Source organism: Rhinopithecus roxellana, chromosome 13 (genome assembly GCF_007565055.1).
Source record: "Rhinopithecus roxellana isolate Shanxi Qingling chromosome 13, ASM756505v1, whole genome shotgun sequence".
Lineage (NCBI taxonomy): Eukaryota > Metazoa > Chordata > Mammalia > Primates > Cercopithecidae > Rhinopithecus > Rhinopithecus roxellana.
The window spans coordinates 130517775-130527130 of NC_044561.1; positions in this window are offsets into that span (position 1 = coordinate 130517775).

Genomic DNA, 9356 nt, shown 5'->3' on the forward strand with positions numbered 1-9356 from the left:
GTTAGTGGGAGAGGCCCCTGGAGGCCTACAGTGAAGCCTCATCCTGGTGGATTTGAATTACCCGAACGTCGCAAGACTTCCTTTTTTTTTTTTTTGAGATGGAGTTTCGCTCTTGTTGCCCAGGCTGGAGTGCAGTGGCGCGATCTCAGCTGACCACAACCTCCGCCTCCCGGGTTCAAGTAATTCTCCTGCCTGAGTTTCCAGCGTAGCTGGGATTACAGACATCTGCCACTATGCCTGGCAACTTTTGTATTTTTAGTAGAGACGGGATTTCTCCATTTTGGTCAGGCTGGTCTCAAACCCCTGACCTTAGGTGATCTGCCCATCTCGGCCTCCAAAAGTGCTGGGATTACAGGTGTGAGCCACCGCACCCAGTCCGCAAGACTTAATTGAGCTTTGTTTGTGAAAAGCTGGACCCATTCTGGCTGTAGTTGGTGGGACCTGGAGTCCTGTCCTCAAATCAAGAGGCCTCCAAGGGTTATTGGGGGCTCAGAGGTGTCAGGAAAATCCCTGACTTATACAACCCTCCACGTGGACGTGTGACATGGTTATGGATGACAGAGAAACATGAATGTAAACAACACAGAATTCCGCGTTGAGGGCCAGTGGCTCACGCCTGTAATCGCAGCACTTTGGGAGGCCAACGCGGGCAGATCACTTGAGGTCAGGAGTTCTAGACCAACCTGGCCAATATAGTGAAACCCCATCTCTACTAAAAATACAAAAATGAGCATAGTGACGGGGACTTTTTAATAAAGGGAGAGCAGGCCTCAGGCTCAGAGCCATTAAACAGCAACAGCGTCCAACAATAATTCAGTAACACTATTTTCTTTCCTTTATTATAAGGAATGCCAGCTTTCCATTCATAGAAGTGCTTTGAAATTACATGAAAGTTAGCTGGTTTTTTCATTTTTTTTAAGAGATGGGTTCTCACTCTGTCGCCTAGGCTGGAGTGCAGTGGCACAATCATAGCTCACTGTAACCTTGACCTAGTGGCCTCAAGCGACCCTCCCACCTTAGCCTCCAGAAGACCCACAATTACAGGCATGTGACACCACTCCTGGTATGATTTAAAGAAAGTATTAGGCAATTCATGGAGATAGTAGATTGGTAGTTACCAGAGGCCTGGAAGGTTAGAGGGAGGGGAGGCTGAAGGTTAATTAACGGAGACAAGTATAAAGTTAGAAGAAACAAGACCTAGTGTTCAATAGGTCAACAGGGTAACTATCGTTTACATTAATCTATTATACATTTCAAAATAGCTAGAAGATGCCGGGAGCGGTGGCTCACACCTGTAATCCCAGCACTTCGGGAGGCGGAGACAAGCAGATCACCTTAGGTCAGGAGTTTGAGAGTAGCCTGGCCAACATGCCAAAACCCCATCTCTACTAAAAGTATAAAAATTAGCCGGGCATGGTGGCGCACACCTGTAGTCCCAGCTACTCAAGAGGCTGAGGCACGACAATCGCTGGAACCCGGGAGGCAGAGGTTGTGCTGAGCTGAAAATGCACCACTGCATAGCAGCCTGGGCGACAGTGTCTCAAAAAAAAAAAAAAAAAAAAAAAGCTGACAGAATAATTTGAATGTTCCTAGCATAAAGATAAATATTTAAGGGGATGGATACCTCAATTACCCTTATTTTACTTATTTATTATTTATTTATTTATTTTTGAGACAGTCTCATCCTGTCGCGCCCAGGCTGGAGTGCAGTGGCGCATTCTCGGCTCACTGCAACCTCTGCCTCCTGGGTTCAACTGATTCTCCTGCCTCAGTCTCCCAAGTAGCTAGGATTACAGGCACCTGCTACCACGCCCGGCTAATTTTTTGTATTTTTAGTAGAGCTAGGGTTTCGCCATATTGGCCAAGCTGGTCTTGAACTCTCGACCTCAGGTGATTCACCCGCCTCAGTCTCCAAAAGTGCTGGGATTACAGGCGTGAGCCACTGCACCGGGCCTATTTTATCTATTTATTTATTTATTTATTTAGACAGAGTTTTACTCTTGTCGCCCAGGCTAAGAGTGCAATGGTGTGATCTCGGCTCCCTGCAACCTCCACCTCCCAAGTTCAAGTGATTCTCCTGCCTCTATCTCCAGAGTAATTTTTGTATTTTTTTTTTTAGTAGAGATGGGGTTTCACCATGTTGGCCACGCTAGTGTCGAACTCCTGACCTCAGGTGATCCACCTGCCTCAGCCTCCCAAACTGCTAGGATTACAGGCATGAGACCCACTGTGCCCAGCCCTCCCTTATTTTTTATTTGAGACAGGGTCTCACTCTGTCGCCCAGGCCGGAGCATAGTCGTGCAAACACGGCTCACTGCAGCCTTGACCTCCCAGGCTCAAGCCATCCTCCCACCTCAACCTCTCAAGTAGCTGGGACTACATGTGTGTACCACCACACCCAGCTAATTTTTGTATCTTTTGTAGAGGTAGGAATCTCTCTATGTTGTCCAGGCTTATCTCAAACTCCTGGGATCAAGTGATCCACTCCCACCTTACATACTAAAGAAGTTGGTTTTTGCAGAGAAAAATCCGCATATCCACCAATAAGGCAGACCATGAACACACGTGGGGCCTCAGCTGGCTGCTCTACACCAGATCTATTTAGTAGTTACACCCGTACACAGGTCCATAGTGCCAGGAACAGGCAGTCAGAGCCCGAGCGCCACAGTCTCTCGCAACAGATACTGGCATGTCACTCTGAACAGAGCTCCCCAAACCCAACTCTGATGAGCTGAAGAGTCAGCACAGGACTCTAGGGCACACCGCCTGGGTTCTAATCCTGATTTGGCTGACTCCAGCCATCGCTCCCCCTCTCCAGACTCTGGTATCCTCTCTGAAATAAGGTTTTAGGTCCTAATGATCTCCCATGTGAACAGCCAAGCAGTTAAGAGCTTGCTTGGGCTGGGCACATTGGCTCACGCTTATAATCCCAGCACTTTGGAATGTCAAGTGGGAAGACTGCTTGAGCCTAGGAGATCAAGATCAGACTGGGCAACAGAGCAAGACCCCATCATTAAAAAATAATAAGTAAAGAAAAGAAATGAGGCCGGGTGTGGTGGCTCAAGCCTGTAATCCCAGCACTTTGGGAGGCCCAGACGGGCGGATCACAAGGTCAGGAGATCGAGACCATCCTGGCTGACACGGTGAAAACCCTGTCTCCACCAAAAAATACAAAAAAACTAGCCAGACGAGGTGGCGGGCGCCTGTAGTCCCAGCTACTCGGGAGGCTGAGGCAGGAGAATGGCGTGAACCCGGGAGGCGGAGCTTGCAGTGAGCCGAGATCGCGGCCACTGAACTGCAGCCTGGGCGACAGAGTGAGACTCCGTCTCAAAAATCAAAAAAAGAGAACTTGCCTCTGTTGCGAGGAGTGTAGGAAGCTGGCAGTCTCCAGCTATAGCACCTTCCTATCGCTGCAGCATTTGAGCTGAGGCCTGGCCACTTCTGCCCAACACGAGACTCGTTTCATGGGCAGTCTTTGCTCTGAAACTCCCAGAGGGTGGGTCTGTCAGAGCAGCCTCACAGTCAGAGGCTCCTGCTGGTTATTTCTGCAAACCTTCCAACCTCATATGTGACATATCTACATTGTGAGCAGAAGGCTCTCCCTACTTTATCTTTCACAGGTGTCACTCCAATAATCCTCCTGCACCCCTAACACCCTCTCAGGGTCTGCTGACTACAGGAAGAGGGTCCCTAGCCAATGCTGTGTGCCCTGGGGAGGCCAGAGGAAGAGGAGCTGCTTGGGGGACAGCCACACAGGCAGGGGCCTGGAAGAGACTGGACACAGGCAGGGGCCTGGAAGAGACTGGACACAGGCAGGGGTTGTGGAAGAGACTGGACACAGGCAGGGGTTGTGGAAGAGACTGGACACAGGCAGGGGTTGTGGAAGAGACTGGACACAGGCAGGGGTTGTGAGAAGAGACTGGACACAGGCAGGGGTTGGAAGAGACTGGACACAGGCAGGGTTGTGGAAGGACTGGACACAGGCAGGGGTTGTGGAGGAGGGAGGTGGACACAGGCAGGGTTGTGGAAGAGACTGGACACAGGCAGGGGTTGTGGAGGTGTCTGGACACAGGCAGGGGTTGTGGAAGAGACTGGACACAGGCAGGGGTTGTGGAAGAGACTGGACACAGGCAGGGTTGTGGAGAGACTGGACACAGGCAGGGGTTGTGGAGGAGACTGGACACAGGCAGGGGTTGTGGAGAGACTGGACACAGGCAGGGGTTGTGGAGGTGTCTGGACACAGGCAGGGGTTGTGGAGGTGTCTGGACACAGGCAGGGGTTGGGGAGGACTGGACACAGGCAGGGGTTGTGGAGAGACTGGACACAGGCAGGGGTTGTGGAGGTGTCTGGACACAGGCAGGGGTTGTGGAGGTGTCTGGACACAGGCAGGGGTTGTGGAAGAGACTGGACACAGGCAGGGGTTGTGGAGGTGTCTGGACACAGGCAGGGGTTGTGGAGGTGTCTGGACCAGGCAGGGGTTGTGGAGGTGTCTGGACACAGGCAGGGGTTGTGGAGGTGTCTGGACACAGGCAGGGGTTGTGGAGGTGTCTGGACACAGGCAGGGGTTGTGGAAGAGGTCTGGACACAGGCAGGGGTTGTGGAGGTGTCTGGAACAGGCAGGGGTTGTGGAGAGACGTTGGACAGTCAGGGGTTTGTGGAGGTGTCTGGACACAGGCAGGGGTTGTGGAGGTGTCTGGACACAGGCAGGGGTTGTGGAAGAGACTGGACACAGGCAGGGGGTTGTGGAGTGTCTGGACACAGGCAGGGGTTGTGGAAGGTGTTCTGGACACAGGCAGGGTTGTTGGAGGGTCTGGACACAGGCAGGGGTTGTGGAGGTGTCTGGACACAGGCAGGGGTTGTGGAGGTGTCTGGGACACAGGCAGGGGTTGTGGAGGTGTCTGGACACAGGCAGGGGTTGTGGAGAGACTGGACACAGGCAGGGGTTGTGGAGGTGTACCTGTGACACAGGCAGGGGTTGTGGAGGAGATCTGGACACAGGCAGGGGTTGTGGAGGTGTCTGGACCAGGCAGGGGTTGTGGAGGGTCCTGGACACAGGCAGGGTTGTGGAGGAGATCTGGACACAGGCAGGGGTTTGTGGAGGTGTCTGGACACAGGCAGGGGTTGTGGAGGTGTCTGGACACAGGCAGGGGTTTGTGGAGGTGTCTGGACACAGGCAGGGGTTGGTTGGAGGGGTCTGGACAACAGGCAGGGGTTGTGGCGGTGTCTGGACACAGGCAGGGGTTGTGGAGGTGTCTGGACACAGGCAGGGGGTTGTGGAGGTGTCTGGACACAGGCAGGGGTTGTGGAGGTGTCTGGACACAGGCAGGGTTGTGGAGGTGTGGACACAGGCAGGGGAGGGGTTGTGGAGGAGACTGGACACAGGCAGGGGTTGTGGAGGTGTCTGGACACAGGCAGGGGTTGTGGAGTGTCTGGACACAGGCAGGGGTTGTGGAGGTGTCTGGACACAGGCAGGGGTTGTGGAGGTGTCTGGACACAGGCAGGGGTTGTGGAGGGTCTGGACACAGGCAGGGGTTGTGGAGGTGTCTGGACACAGGCAGGGGTTGTGGAGGTGTCTGGACACAGGCAGGGGTTGTGGAGGTGTCTGGAACAGGCAGGGGTTGTGGAGGTGTCTGGACACAGGCAGGGGTTGTGGGGAGGAGACTGGACACAGGCAGGGGTTGTGGAGGTGTCTGGACACAGGCAGGGGTTGTGGAGGTGTCTGGACACAGGCAGGGGTTGTGGAGGTGTCTGGACACAGGCAGGGGTTGTGGAGGTGTCTGGACACAGGCAGGGGTTGTGGAGGTGTCTGGACACAGGCAGGGGTTGTGGAGGTGTCTGGACACAGGCAGGGGTTGTGGAGGGTCTGGACACAGGCAGGGGTTGGAGGTGTCTGGACAGGCAGGGGTTGTGGAGGTGTCTGGACACAGGCAGGGGTTGTGGAGGTGTCTGGACACAGGCAGGGGTTGTGGAGGTGTCTGGACACAGGCAGGGGTTGTGGAGGTGTCTGGACACAGGCAGGGGTTGTGGAGGTGTCTGGACACAGGCAGGGGTTGTGGAGGTGTCTGGACACAGGCAGGGGTTGTGGAGGAGTGTGGACACAGGCAGGGGTTGTGGAGGAGTCTGGACACAGGCAGGGGTTGTGGAGGTGTCTGGACACAGGCAGGGGTTGTGGAGGTGTCTGGACACAGGCAGGGGTTGTGGAGGAGACTGGACACAGGCAGGGGTTGTGGAGGTGTCTGGACACAGGCAGGGGTTGTGGAGGAGACTGGACACAGGCAGGGGTTGTGGAGGAGACTGGACACAGGCAGGGGTTGTGGAGGTGTCTGGACACAGGCAGGGGTTGTGGAGGAGACTGGACACAGGCAGGGGTTGTGGAGGAGACTGGACACAGGCAGGGGTTGTGGAGGTGTCTGGACACAGGCAGGGGTTGTGGAGGAGACTGGACACAGGCAGGGGTTGTGGAGGTGTCTGGACACAGGCAGGGGTTGTGGAGGAGACTGGACACAGGCAGGGGTTGTGGAGGTGTCTGGACACAGGCAGGGGTTGTGGAGGTGTCTGGACACAGGCAGGGGTTGTGGAGGTGTCTGGACACAGGCAGGGGTTGTGGAGGTGTCTGGACACAGGCAGGGGTTTGTGGAGGTGTCTGGACACAGGCAGGGGTTGTGGAGGTGTCTGGACACAGGCAGGGGTTGTGGAGGTGTCTGACACAGGCAGGGTTGTGGAGGTGTCTGGACACAGGCAGGGGTTGTGGAGGTGTCTGGACACAGGCAGGGGTTGTGGAGGTGTCTGGACACAGGCAGGGTTGTGGAGGGACTGGACACAGGCAGGGGTTGTGGAGGGTCTGGACACAGGCAGGGGTTGTGGAGGTGTCTGGACACAGGCAGGGGTTGTGGAGGTGCTGGACACAGGCAGGGGTTGTGGAGGTGTCTGGACACAGGCAGGGGTTGTGGAGGAGTCTGGACACAGGCAGGGTTGTGGAGGTGACTGGACACAGGCAGGGGTTGTGGAGGTGTCTGGACACAGGCAGGGGTTGTGGAGAGACTGGACACAGGCAGGGGTTGTGGAGGTGACTGGACACAGGCAGGGGTTGTGGAGGTGTCTGGACACAGGCAGGGGTTGTGGAGGTGACTGGACACAGGCAGGGGTTGTGGAGGTGTCTGGACACAGGCAGGGGTTGTGGAGGTGTCTGGACACAGGCAGGGGTTGTGGAGGTGTCTGGACACAGGCAGGGGTTGTGGAGGTGTCTGGACACAGGCAGGGGTTGTGGAGGTGTCTGGACACAGGCAGGGGTTGTGGAGGTGTCTGGACACAGGCAGGGGTTGTGGAGGTGTCTGGACACAGGCAGGGGTTGTGGAGGTGTCTGGACACAGGCAGGGGTTGTGGAGGTGTCTGGACACAGGCAGGGGTTGTGGAGGTGTCTGGACACAGGCAGGGGTTGTGGAGGTGTCTGGACACAGGCAGGGGTTGTGGAGGTGTCTGGACACAGGCAGGGGTTGTGGAGGTGTCTGGACACAGGCAGGGGTTGTGGAGGTGTCTGGACACAGGCAGGGGTTGTGGAGGTGTCTGGACACAGGCAGGGGTTGTGGAGGTGTCTGGACACAGGCAGGGGTTGTGGTGGGGAGGGGGGTTGTGGAGGTGTCTGGACACAGGCAGGGGTTGTGGAGTGTCTGGACACAGGCAGGGGTTGTGGAGGTGTCTGGACACAGGCAGGGGTTGTGGAGGTGTCTGGACACAGGCAGGGGTTTGTGGAGGTGTCTGGACACAGGCAGGGGTTGTGGAGGAGATGTTGGACACATGGCAGGGGTGTGGAAGGTGTCTGGACACAGGCAGGGGTTGTGGAGGTGTCTGGACACAGGCAGGGGTTGTGGAGGTGTCTGGACACAGGCAGGGGTTGTGGAGGTGTCTGGACACAGGCAGGGGTTGTGGAGGTGTCTGGACACAGGCAGGGGTTGTGGAGGTGTCTGGACACAGGCAGGGGTTTGTGGAGGTGTCTGGACACAGGCAGGGGTTGTGGAGGGTGTCTGACACAGGCAGGGGTTGTGGAGTGCCTGGACACAGGCAGGGGTTGTGGAGGGTCTGGACACAGGCAGGGGTTGTGGAGGGTCTGGACAAGGCAGGGGTTGTGGAGTGTCCTGGACACAGGCAGGGGTTGTGGAGGTGTCTGGACACAGGCAGGGGTTGTGGAGGTGTCTGGACACAGGCAGGGGTTGTGGAGGTGTCTGGACAAAGGCAGGGGTGTGGATGAGACTGGACACAGGCAGGGGTTGTGGAGGTGTCTGGACACAGGCAGGGGTTGTGGAGGTGTCTGGACACAGCAGTGGTTGTGGAGGTGTCTGGACACAGGCAGGGGTTGTGGAGGAGACTGGACACAGGCAGGGGTTGTGGAGGTGTCTGGACACAGGCAGGGGTTGTGGAGGTGTCTGGACACAGGCAGGGGTTGTGGAGGTGTCTGGACACAGGCAGGGGTTGTGGAGGTGTCTGGACACAGGCAGGGGTTGTGGAGGTGTCTGGACACAGGCAGGGGTTGTGGAGGTGTCTGGACACAGGCAGGGGTTGTGGAGGTGTCTGGACACAGGCAGGGGTTGTGGAGGTGTCTGGACACAGGCAGGGGTTGTGGAGGTGTCTGGACACAGGCAGGGGTTGTGGAGGTGTCTGGACACAGGCAGGGGTTGTGGAGGTGTCTGGACACAGGCAGGGGTTGTGGAGGTGTCTGGACACAGGCAGGGGTTGTGGAGGTGTTGGCACAGGCAGGGGTTGTGGAGGTGTCTGGACACAGGCAGGGGTTGTGGAGGTGTCTGGACACAGGCAGGGGTTGTGGAGAGACTGGACACAGGCAGGGGTTGTGGAGGTGTCTGGACACAGGCAGGGGTTGTGGAGGTGTCTGGACACAGGCAGGGGTTGTGGAGGAGACTGGACACAGGCAGGGGTTGTGGAGGTGTCTGGACACAGGCAGGGGTTGTGGAGTGTCTGGACACAGGCAGGGGTTGTGGAGGAGACTGGACACAGGCAGGGGTTGTGGAGGGTGGAGGTCTGGACACAGGCAGGGGTTGTGGAGGAGACTGGACACAGGCAGGGGTTGTGGAGGAGTCTGGACACAGGCAGGGGTTGTGGAGGTGTCTGGACACAGGCAGGGGTTGTGGAGAGACTGGACACAGGCAGGGGTTGTGGAGGTGTCTGGACACAGGCAGGGGTTGTGGAGGGTCTGGACACAGGCAGGGGTTGTGGAGGTGTCTGGACACAGGCAGGGGTTGTGGAGGTGTCTGGACACAGGCAGGGGTTGTGGAGGTGTCTGGACACAGGCAGGGGTTGTGGGGTGTCTGGACACAGGCAGGGGTTGTGGAGGTGTCTGGACACAG